At 46.5% G+C, this 12,501-nt stretch overlaps 1 protein-coding gene across 2 annotated transcripts in view; it reads right to left on the reverse strand.

The window, feature by feature from the left end:
• ACACA (acetyl-CoA carboxylase alpha) overlaps window positions 1-12,501 on the reverse strand; it is a 454,335-nt gene that overhangs the window by 39,896 nt on the left and 401,938 nt on the right. The gene's annotated exons all lie outside the window — the stretch shown is intronic.

The following is a 12,501-nucleotide window of genomic DNA, read 5'->3' on the forward strand; positions in this document are numbered from 1 at the left end:
GTCGCTATTGACCGCAGCATCTGAGGGGTTAAACGGGCTCACATGACTGGAGACCACTGCTATTGGCCTCTGATCGTTGCCCTGAAGCCCCAGGCTGTTAGCAACAGCCTGGGCATCAGGAGCAGAGCGCCAAATTCGGGGGTTACATCTTCTGAAATGGCACCGTGAAAAGGTGGCGCTTCAGAACAACTACCCAGAGTGGCTGCCGTAAAAACACTATACGGTCATTAAGGAGTTCATGTTTTAATTACTACACAACAGGTGGAACACACAGTATATGTACTCAATGTAACTATAGTAATGTGTTAAAGAGTCTCTGTCACCAGATTTTGCAACCCCTATCTCCTATTGCAGCAGATCGGCGCTGCAATGTAGATAAGAGTAACGTTTTGTTTTTTTTAAAACGAGCATTTTTGGCCAAGTTATGACCGTTTTTATATTTATGTAAATGAGGCTTTCTAAAGTACAACTGGGCGTGTTTAACGTTAAAGTACAACTGGGCGTGTATTGTGTGCGTACATCTGGGCGTTTTTACTTGTTTTACTAGCTGGGCGTTGTGAATAGAAGTGTATGATGCTGACGAATCCGCATCATTCACTTCTCTTCGTTACCACCCAGCTTCTGGCAGTGCACAGACACACAGCGTGTTCTCGAGAGATCACGCTGTGACGTCACTCACTTCCTCCCACAGGAACTTCATCGTGTCGGACGAGCGAGGACAGGTGCCAGAGTTCAGTGCTGTAAACTTCAATGGTCAGGTATATGCCTGTAGGGTTGACCTCTATTAAGACATAAGGAGGTGCTCTACATAAAAAACCTGCCCCCTTCCAGGGGAGTTTTTATGTAGCATCACATGCATTGAATTTGATATTAGGAAAGTAAGCCAATGCTATAGCTGGTACAGCAGAATAATGTCAGATACAATAGCAGTAAACAGCTAGCAGGTTAATAAGTTTGGAGTCTTAGATCAAATGAATGAGCTGCAGTCTAAAACTAGTGATGATGCCTGAGGTATAGCAGGTGATATAATGGGAATATCGTACCTCCTTCCATAAAATATATTGTTATTTATACGGTTTACAGAACTATAATCTTTTATATGGATTAAAGAACTCATTACACATTTAAGTACATTATTCCTTGCATTATACAAATATTAATAGACAGTGAAGCAAGTTGATAATACAAGCTAATTGAAATTATGCATTAAGGTGTCATTTACCGTTAATGATAACTATGTAATGCGTTAGGTAAAATATCAAAGATTATAGGGATTAAGCCAAAGTTTATCTCAAGTGAGGCTGTGACTGCGCAATAGAAAGGTAGATGTCCACGGCAAATCCGCAACTAAATCCGCTGTAAACATGAAGATTTTATGCTGTATTCACTGCGGCCAAATTAGTGGCATAAAATTACGCCACGTGTGAATCCACACTAAAACGTATAAAAAAAATAATATCAAGTAAGGTTTACTCTCCCATTAGCTTCCGTCTCCATAACTGCTAGTAATTGTATAGGCAAATAGCTTTTTTTGGGGGTACAGCATACTTCGGATTGGTGAGTGTGGTCAATGATATGTGTCATGTAAAAAGTGGTCAGACAAAAAAAAACAACAACAAATGAACCACACTACCATGCCAGTACCTTGCACAGACCTAAATGAGTATGTGCAGTGCCTAGAGAAAGCGCCCTATTCGGATAACTTTTTTGCTTGCAAATTTGTCACACTTAGTTGTTTTCAGATCTTAAAGGGGCTGTCCCCTGACGCTCTAATGTCTATGGGACTGACGGAAACCTCCAAGCGCTGTACTGTTCTAGTGATTGGTGGGGTCCCGGCGACGGGGCCCCCAGCGATCAGATATTTATCACCTATCCTGTGACCATCTAATTTATTGAAGGGGAAAAGTTGACCAACACCAAATTGCCATGTTTGAAAAATGGATTTATGTGTTGACCTTACTGATGTCACTGCTGTGGCCAGTGATTGGCTGCCACAGTCACGTATTGTCCTAACCATTAGCGTGGGAGCGGAGGGGGATTTGAAAGATAAGTAATTTTGTGATATTTAAACAAAAATCCAGCTTTATTGAAAAGATTTAACATTAAAATCACTGACAGGAGAAGTGAATAAAATTGATTATTCTGTTACAATGGCACTTGTCAAGGAGTGGGATATATTAGGTAGCAAGTGTCAATTCTTGAAGTTAATGTGTTTGAAGCAGGAGAAAAAGGAAAGCGTAAGGATCTGAGCAGCTATGACAAGGGCCAAATTGTCCTAGATAACTAGGTCAGAGCATCTCCACAATAGCCGGTCTGGTGAGGTGTTTCCGTATGCAGTGGTTAGTACCTATTAAAATTGGTCCAAGGAAGGACAAACGGTAAACCGGCAAAAGAGTTCTGTGCGCCCAAGGCTCATTGATATGTGTGTGGGGAGCGAAGGCTAGCTTGTCTGGCCCAATCCAACAGAAGGAATACTGTAGCACAAATTGCTAAAAAAGGCTACGATAGAGTTGGTGTTAAAACACACAGTACATTGCAACTTGCTGCTTTTGGGGCTGTAGCGGCAGACCGGTCAGAGTGCCCATGCTGACCCCTGTTAACCGCCAAAAGCGCCTACAATGGGCATATGAGCATCACAACTAGAGCTTGGGGAAATGGAAGAAGATGGTCTGGTCTGTTGAATCAAGTTTTACATTATATGGATGGCCAGGTGCGCGTACGTTGCTTACCTGGAGAAGAGATGGCACCATGATGAACTAGGCAAGCTGGCGAAGGCAGTGTGATGCTCTGGAAAATGTTCTGCTGGAACCCCTTGGGTTCTGATATTAATGCGGATGTTACTTTGACACATATCACCTACCTAAATATTGTTGAAGACCAATTACACCCATTCATGACATTGGTATTCTTTAATGGCAGTGCCCCATTTAGCGAGATAATGCGCTCTGCCACACTGCGAAAATGGTTAAGGAATGGTTTAAGGAACATGACAAAGAGCTCAAGGTGTTGATTTGGCTTCCAAATTCTCCAGATACCAATCCAATTGAGCACCTTTGGCATGTGCTGGAGAAAAAAAAGTGCAAATCATGGAGGCCCTACCTCGCAACTTACATAGGATCTGCTGCTAACGTTTTGGTGTCAGATCACATTCAAAGGTCTTGTGGAGTCCGTGAATTGACAGGTCAAAGCTGCTTTGGCGACAAGAGGGGGAGCTACACAATATTAGGCAGGTGGTTTAACCACTTGCGGACTGCCCATAGACTATAAACGTCCGGGCGGTCCGCAATTTACAATGGTCTCTGGACAGCTGACATCACGGAGCTCTGCCCAGAGACTAATCAGCGTGGTCTCTGGGCATGTGATCATTGTGACAACCTGTCACAATATTATCCCAGTCAAAGGGGAACAATACTACTCCCCATACTCGCAGCAAACCCCCGCGGCAACCCTCCATCCCCCCCCCCCCCGTAACTTCTCCCTCTCCTGGCAGGCTGTCAGGGAAGGAGAATAATAATAATAAATCCATCCATCTATCTATCTATCAATCTATCTATCTAGCAATAGATATGAGACTGACAGATGTGAGGCGGATGGACGGACAGACAGACAGACAGAGACAGACATACAGATATTTCCAAAAGAGTAGGCAGCACAACACAGGTTCCAATTCGGTGAAAAAAGGTTTCATTCACCCATACGACAGTGCAACGTTTCATGATTGAGAAAGGCCCATGGGGGCTGAAACGTTGCACTGTCGTATGGGTGAATAAAACCTTTTTTCACCGAATTGGAACCTGTGTTGTGCTGCCTATTCATTTGGAAATACAAATGTGGGACTGGAGTCTGAGGTCCTAAGGCTTGTGCACACACAATTATATTTATTTCAATATCTTTAGTGCTGTTCTTATTTTTTCTTTTTAGATAGATAGTTATGAGATAGATCGATCGATCGATCGATATGAGATAGATAGATAGATATGAGATTGATAGTTAGATATGAGATAATAGATAGATAGATATGAGCATGGCCTGCCTTAGATACATTCGACCAGTGCAGTCGCACAGGGCGCCAGCCTCCACACTGCAAAAGTGGCGCCAGCGGGTGTGTCTATCCCCGCGCCGTTGCAACTACCAGCGGGCCAGGTGGCACTCGCTAACTGCACCTAGGGCCGGCCTTAGGCAGTCGCCTTTCCGCCCGGGTGCTTCTTCACTTAGTGGCCGTCGCTACCGCTGTAGCAGCCATAGCGGCTGCTAGCGGTGACACTGGGCATGAGGGCGGTGGCGCCGCTATCAGCCGCTGCTATAGTGACGGCACTATAGCAGAGCAGGGAGGTATCTCCCTGCTCTGCTATCTACTAGCGCCACTGTAGCTCCCTGAAGGAGCGGAATCCCGTGTGGCCGGGGATTCCGCTGCTGGAGCGCTGCTTGATGTCATGGACACAGACGACAGGAGCTTCTCCTGGAGTGGAATCGACGGTCACATATATGGATAGAGACATCAAGCAACGCTCCAGGAGCGGAATCCCCGGCCACACGGGGATTACGCTCCTTCAGGGATCTACAGTGGCGCTATCTATACTGGAAGGGGGGGGGGGTTGCTATCTACAAGGGGGCTGTGGGCTGTGTGGCACTACCTACAAAAAAGGACAACTGTGCAGGAGCACACAAAATACCCAGCTTTCCCGGCTATCAAATAAATGTGTGGAAATAAACTAAGATATAACTTTTATTTAATCTAGCTAAAAGGATTAATCCTTTAGCTAGACTAAATAATAGTTAAATCTTAGTTTATTTCCAGAAATTTATTTGATTGCTGGGAAAGCTGGGTATTTTGTGTGCTCCTGCACAGTTGTCCTTATTTGAATGTCGATTGCCCGCCAGCTATCAGGGTCATTTCGCAGTACTTGCACTACCTACAAGGGGGCTGTGTGGCACTACCAACCAGGGTGGCTGTGTGGCACTACCAACCAGGGGGCTGTGGGCTGTGTGGCACTACCAACCAGGGGGTGGTGGGCTGTGTGGCACTACCAACCAGGGGGTGGTGGGCTGTGAGGCACTACCAACCAGGGGGTGGTGGGCTGTGTGGCACTACCAACGAGGGGGCAATACCTACAAGGGGGCTGTGTGGCGCTACCTACAAGGGGGCTGTGCGGCGCTACCTACAAGGGGGCTGTGCGGCGCTACCTACAAGGGGGCTGTGCGGCGCTACCTACAAGGGGGCTGTGCGGCGCTACCTACAAGGGGGCTGTGCGGCGCTACCTACAAGGGGGCTGTGCGGCGCTACCTCCAAGGGGGCTGTGCGGCGCTACCTCCAAGGGGGCTGTGCGGCGCTACCTCCAAGGGGGCTGTGCGGCGCTACCTCCAAGGGGGCTGTCTGGCGCTACCTCCAAGGGGGCTGTCTGGCGCTACCTCCAAGGGGGCTGTCTGGCGCTACCTCCAAGGGGGCTGTCCGGCGCTACCTCCAAGGGGGCTGTCCGGCGCTACCTACAAGGGGGCTGTCCGGCGCTACCTACAAGGGGGCTGTCTGGCGCTACCTACAAGGGGGCTGTCCGGCGCTACCTACAAGGGGGCTGTCCGGCGCTACCTACAAGGGGGCTGTCCGGCGCTACCTACAAGGGGGCTGTCCGGCGCTACCTACAAGGGGGCTGTCTGGCGCTACCTACAAGGGGGCTGTCTGGCGCTACCTACAAGGAGGCTGTCTGGCGCTACCTACAAGGGGGCTGTGTGGCGCTACCTACAAGGGGGCTGTGTGGTGCTACCTACAAGGGGGCTGTGTGGTGCTACCCATAAGGGGGCTGTGTGGCGCTACCCACAAGGGGCTGTGTGGCGCTACCTACAAGGGGCTGTGTGGCGCTACCTACAGGGGGAATCTGTGAGTGGTGGGCTGATGGTCATTTTACTGTGAGTGGTGGGCTGATGGTCGTTTTACTGTGAGTGGGGGGCTGATGGTCATTTTACTGTGAGTGGGGGCTGATGGTCTTCAAGTGGTTTCCGCCTCTGACCTCCAATTGAAATTAACAGGAGGCAGAAAATACCTGCGGCGCCCGTTTGGAGCTTTTTTGCCTGCGTCTTTTGCATTCGCTTCAACAGCTTAAGAAAAAAACACAAAAAAAGGTCAAACAACGCTGTCAGTTGATGAAGGAATTTTGAGGTAGATTTTTTTTGCCTTACAAAAAACGTGTGTGAACATACCCTACGAGTGTAGTGCTTGTTTTGTTCTTAGCTGTTTTCTGTCTTTCTCCAAACAATTTTTGGTAGGGGGCCCTGAGGAAATTCAATTTTTCCAGTGCTGCCTCGAGTCTGAAAAGGTTGGGAAACTCTGTACTGGGCTACAGGATCACGCCGTGGAGCAGCTCAGTTCGTCATAGGAACGGAGCCTAGGGGAGTACAATTTTTGTTTTTGTTTGGGGGCACTGTCTACAAGGGGGAGGTGGGGGACTGTATGGCACAATCTACAAGTAGGAGGTGGGGGATTATGGCACGGTCTACAGCAGGGGCATAACTAGGGGAGGGGCAGGCAGGGCATGTTCCCCGAGCGCAACTTAGAGGGGGGCGCCAGCGCCACCTCCTCTTGCACTATATCACCTGTGTCTATAGGACACAGGTACAATTAGAAGCAATGAATGGCCGGGTACCTTCCGTGCCCGGCTATTCAGCTCTTTTGTACCAGTGAAGCGATGAAAGGCGCTGATTGACAGGGAAAGTCATCCTGCCCAGCCAATCAGCGCCTTTCATAGACGCTTCGTTCAAACCCCAGGAGACCTGCGTAGAAGAAGAGAGCAGGTCTCCATTGCTGCCGGCTTGGCGTGGGAGCGGGATTAAGGGGAGTTTGAATTGTTTGTTATTTTATTGTAATAAAAAAGTGTGTGGCTTTATCTACGGGGGTGGCTTTATCTACAAGGGGGCTTTATCTACAGGGGGGGCTTTATCTACGGGGGGGCTTTATCTACGGGGGGGGCTTTATCTACAGGGGGGGCTATCTATGGAGCGCCATATCTACAGGGGGGCTATATACAGGGGCTGGCTATCTATAGAGCACCATATACAGGCATGGGCTATATCTACAGGGGGGGCTATCTATGGAGCACTATATACAGGGGTGTGCTATATCTACCAGGGGGCTATATACAGGGGTGGGCTATCTGTGGAGCACTATATACAGGGGTGGACTATATGTGGAGCACTATATGTGGAGCACTACCTCCAATTGAAATTAACAGGAGGCAGAAAATACCTGCGGCGCCCGTTTGGAGCTTTTTTGCCTGCTTCTTTTGCATTCGCTTCAACAGCTTAAGAAAAAACACAAAAAAAAGGTCAAACAACGCTGTCAGTTGCTGAAGGAATTTTGAAGCAGATTTTTTTTTGCCTTACAAAAAACGTGTGTGAACATACCCTACGAGTGTAGTGCTTGTTCTTAGCCGTTTTCTGTCTTTCTCAAAACTATTTTTGGTAGGGGGGCCCTGAGGAAATTAAATTTTTCTAGTGCTGCCTCGAGTCTGAAAAGGTTGGGAAACTCTGTACTGGGCTACAGGATCACGCCGTGGAGCAACTCAGTTCGTCATGGGAATGGGGCCTAGGGGAGTACAATTTTTGTTTTTGTTTGGGGGCACTGTCTACAAGGGGGAGGTGGGGGACTGTATGGCACTGTCTACAAGGGGGAGGTGGAGGGGCTGTATGGCACGATCTACAAGTAGGAGGTGGGGGATTATGGCACTGTCTACAGCAGGGGCATAACTGGGGGGCCAGGCAGGGCATGTTCCCCGGGTGCAACTTAGAGGGGGGCGCCAGCGCCACCTCCTCCTGCACTATAATTGTACCTGTGTCTATAGGACACAGGTACAATTAGAAGCAATGAATGGCTGGGTACGTTCCGTGCCCGGCTATTCAGCTCTTTTGTACCAGTGAAGCGATGAAAGGCGCTGACTGACAGGGAAAGTCATCCTGCCCAGCCAATCAGCGCCTTTCATAGACGCTTCGTTCAAACCCCAGGAGACCTGCGTAAAAGAAGAGAGCAGGTCTCCATTGCTGCCGGCTTGGCGTGGGAGCGGGATTAAGGTGAGTTTGAATTGTTTGTTATTTTATTGTAATAAAAAAGTGTGGCTTTATCTACGGGGGTGGCTTTATCTACAAGGGGGGCTTTATCTACAGGGGGGGCTATCTATGGAGCACCATATATAGGGGTGGGCTATATCTACAGGGGGGCTATATACAGGGGTGGGCTATCTATGAGCACCATATACAGGGGTGGGCTATATACAGGGGTGGGCTATCTATAGAGCACCATATACAGGCATGGGCTATATCTACAGGGGGGCTATATACAGGGGTGGGCTATCTATGGAGCACTATATAAAGGGGTGGGCTATATCTACCAGGGAGCTATATACAGGGGTGGGCTATCTGTGGAGCACTATATACAGGGGTGGACTATATGTGGAGCACTATATACAGGGGTGGGCTATATCTACAGGGGGGCTATATACAGGGGTGGGCTACCTGTGGAGCACTATAGGGGGAGCTATTTGTGGGACACTATATACAGGGGTGGGCTATATGGGGGCACTATCTATGGGGGGCACTATCTACAGGGGGCTCTATGGCAGGCACTATATTCGGGGGGGCTATATACAGGGGTGGGCTACCTGTGGAGCACTATATACAGGGGTGGACTATATGTGGAGCACTATATACAGGGGTGGGCTTTATGTGGAGCACTATATACAGGGGTGGATTATATCTACAGGGGGGCTATATACAGGGGTGGGCTATCTGTGGAGCACTATAGGGGGAGCTATTTGTGGGACACTATATACAAGGGTGGGCTATATGGGGGCACTATATACAGGGGTCTCTATGGCAGGCACTATCCACAGGGGGCACAGTGTGTGTGGGTCACGATGTATGGTGCTATTATAATTAGAGGTGCAGTGTAAGGCGCTATTACATTTAGGGGCGTAGTGTGTGGTATAATGAGAACTTTATCTTTATTTATAGGTGTAGAAATGTTGGAAAAGTGAGAAGCTGAAGACATCTGAGCAGCAAACAGCACGAAATGGGCTGTGACCGGGAGAAGTCGTCATAGAGGTCTGGACCGGATGGAGAAAAAGAACTAGAATCTGAGACGTCACCGGTGAGCCACTTAATGTAAATGTTTATTCTGCCTCTAATCAGCACTGTAGTCACTGTATGATCTGCAGCGAGATGATGGGTGGTATGATTATGATATGATTTATTTTTTGTGAAATATCAACTCCCATCATAACCTTATCGTTGTTCGGGCCATGCTGGGAGCTGTAGTTTTACGCCGTACATACCTATACGGCAGGGGTTGCACTAAATTGAGCTGTATTTGTGCTGGTGTTGCATATATGTACTGAGCTTGGCTCTGGTGCTGTATAGATGTACTGAGCTTTGTTCTGGTGTTGTGTATAGAACTATATTGCTTGTAAAATGTGCAAATGTTTTTATGCTCGAGTTACATAAAAAGAAAAGTGGAAAAGAGATGACATGTCATTGATTGGTAGAGAAAACAAACACGGCGAGGGAGAAGGAGATGTCGGGAAAGAGGTTGGGGGGGGCGGGGCGCCAAACTGAACCTTTTCCCCGGGTGCTGGAGAACCTAGCTACGCCTCTGGTCTACAGGGAGACTATATGGCAAAATCTACAGGGGGGCACTATACTGTGTGGGGGCCACTAAGCGGACATTATACTGTGTAGGGGTACTACAGGTGGCATAATACTGTGGGCACAATTAGAGGACAAAATATGGTGTCCTTGAAGGGGTTGTAATATATTATTAAATATTATTATAATTAATAATTAGAATTACTGTATGGGGGCACTAAAAGGGCATTATAATTTTTTTATGGGGCATTTTTTTTTAACGATGGGGTGGGGCGCCGAAAGATCATTTCGCAAAGGGCGCCATCTATTCTAGGGCCGGCCCTGGATATGAGATAGATAGATAGATACACACACAGATAGATAGATGATTATAATATCTTTATATAAATATCTAAATTGCAAATAAAGATTATTATTTCTATCTACCTATCTCTTTATATCTTTCATATCACATGTATATATATATATATCATATGCGGATCAACATAATTGCGGATCAAAGTACGGACCAATTCACTCTATTGCCCACGAACGCCTTCCCGTATATTTACAGGAAGGTGTCCAGGCCGTAGAAATGACCCACATATAAAAAAAAGACATGTCCTATTTTTTGATTTTACGGACCGTGCTCCTGATTTTACGGTCCGCAAACGCGAATGTCTGTCCGGGGCCGGCCGTGCCTGTAATCACCGACCCGGATTACGGGCACGGCCGTGAGCAGGGGGCCTTAGGCTGGGGATACATGGCGACTTTGAATGAATGATAGCCATGAGTAAGAGCACTTGACATGCTTGAAACGCGTAGGCTCAATATACCTACCTGTTGCTGCCTTGCTACCAAGTCTGCCTGCCATACTTTTTTAACATTTGTTTGCTAATAAATTTAGGAATACGTTCCTTTTTAAATACACTCCTGCAGCGCTGGATCATTTTCTCCATTTTTTCTACTATCCACCGTCGACCGTTGCAGAGATCCGTGCGAGGTCGGAGTGTCAGGCGTTGGACGGGTGAGCTGGAGATTTTTCTCCCTTTGACTTTGGCCGTGACTCTGGTCCCATACACAAAGATATCTTTGAAACTGACTTTGGAAAATTTGCTCTCCAAAAGCCAGTTTGCGCACCCTTCATTGTGAGCTCAGCCTTGCGCCCAGTGTGTAAGAAACGAGTACACATTTAGTATCACTAAAGTCGGCAGAAGTTGCCAAATATGTATTCAGGTGTGTGTTTACCCAGTGGCATGCACCAGATGTCAAAAAACATCATCTAAATTCACATATTCAAACTTTTTTTTACATTTATTTCCCTTTTTTTCCTTTTACGTTTTTAAAAAACTAAAATATAGCTATTATTTTTTTTTACAAAATATGTAAGCCCAATATGTTCTGAAAAAAACGAGACCAAATACATGTAGGTTGGAAGAGTAACAGAAGAACAATTCACTTTTAAATTGGCACATGGCTAAAACTTGAAAATGGGCCTTGTCAGGAAGGGGGGTAAAGCCTCTAGTCAGGAAGTGGTTAACACCTTCAGGACGCAGCCTGTTTTGGCCTTGTGGCACAGCAGATTTTTTCAAATCGGGGATGTGTCAATTTATGTGGTAATAACTTGGGAATGCTTTTACCTATCCAAGCGATTCGGAGATTGTTTTCTCGTGACATATTGAACTTTATGATAGTGGAAAAATGTGGTCGATAAATTCAATATTTATTCGTGAAAAACACCAACATTTTGAGAAAATTTGCAAAAATTTGCATTTTTCTAAATTTAAATGTATCTGCTTGTAAAACAGATAGTAATACTACACAAAATAGTCACTAGTTACCATTTCCCATATGTCTACATTATATTTGCATCGTTTTTTGAACCTCCTTTTATTTTTCTAGGACGTTACATGGCTTAGAACTTTAAGGGTATGTTCACACGGCTTATTTTCGGACCTAATTATTTTTCAGTTTAAAAAAGCGGTGTAAGGGCTTGTTTTTTGCGGGACGGGTTGTAGTTTTTATTGGTACTATTTTGGGGTACATGCGACATTTTTATCACTTTTTATTCTTTATTTTGGGAGGGGTGGTGACCAAAAAATAGTGATTCTGGTATTTTTTTTAGTTTTGTTTTTTTTTGCGGCGTTCACCGTGCGGTAAAAATAACATTATAGTTTTATAGATTGGGTCGTTACGAACGCGGTGATACCAAATATGTGTACTGTTTATTAACGGTTTCATTTTTTTACTATAATAAGAGACTTATTATAGGAAAAAAAATATATTTTATTTTTACACTTTTGTAAAACATTTTTATTCACTTTTTTTTTTACTTTTTACACTTTCTTTTTTTACCTGCAGCTCTGATCGCTGCTAGAATACATTATACTACCTAGGTAGTGTAATGTGTTCCAACTGTCAGTGTGATGTCATACTCTGACAGTCTACGAGGACCAGCCAGAGGCTGGTCTTCATAGGCTTGAATACATGGCAGACCCGGAGGCCGTTATCTGGTGCCCGGGTGCCATCACAAGCATCAGCAGCCCCCACAATTGCATGGGGGCTGCTGATGTGCTACAAACCCCTACATCCAGAGATTGCAATTGAGCTCTGCATTTAACGGGTTAATTGCCGAAATCAGCGTCAATGAGCCGCTGATCGGCACACAGTGGAGTGTTAGCTGTCACAGACACTGTCACCGACAGTGTGCATCGCGAACAGCAGTGACGTCCTGTCACTCTGACAGGAAGCCTGTCAGGAGGCTGGTCCTGATAGGCTTCCGTACATGGCAGACACGGAGGTGATTACTTGGCCTCCGGTCGCCATGCTAGCCATCTGCAAATCTCACGATTTCAATGTGAGGTCTGCCGATGTGCTAGAAACCCCTAAAATGCGGCG

The sequence above is a fragment of the Rhinoderma darwinii genome, chromosome 2, assembly GCF_050947455.1.
Source record: "Rhinoderma darwinii isolate aRhiDar2 chromosome 2, aRhiDar2.hap1, whole genome shotgun sequence".
Taxonomy (NCBI): domain Eukaryota; kingdom Metazoa; phylum Chordata; class Amphibia; order Anura; family Rhinodermatidae; genus Rhinoderma; species Rhinoderma darwinii.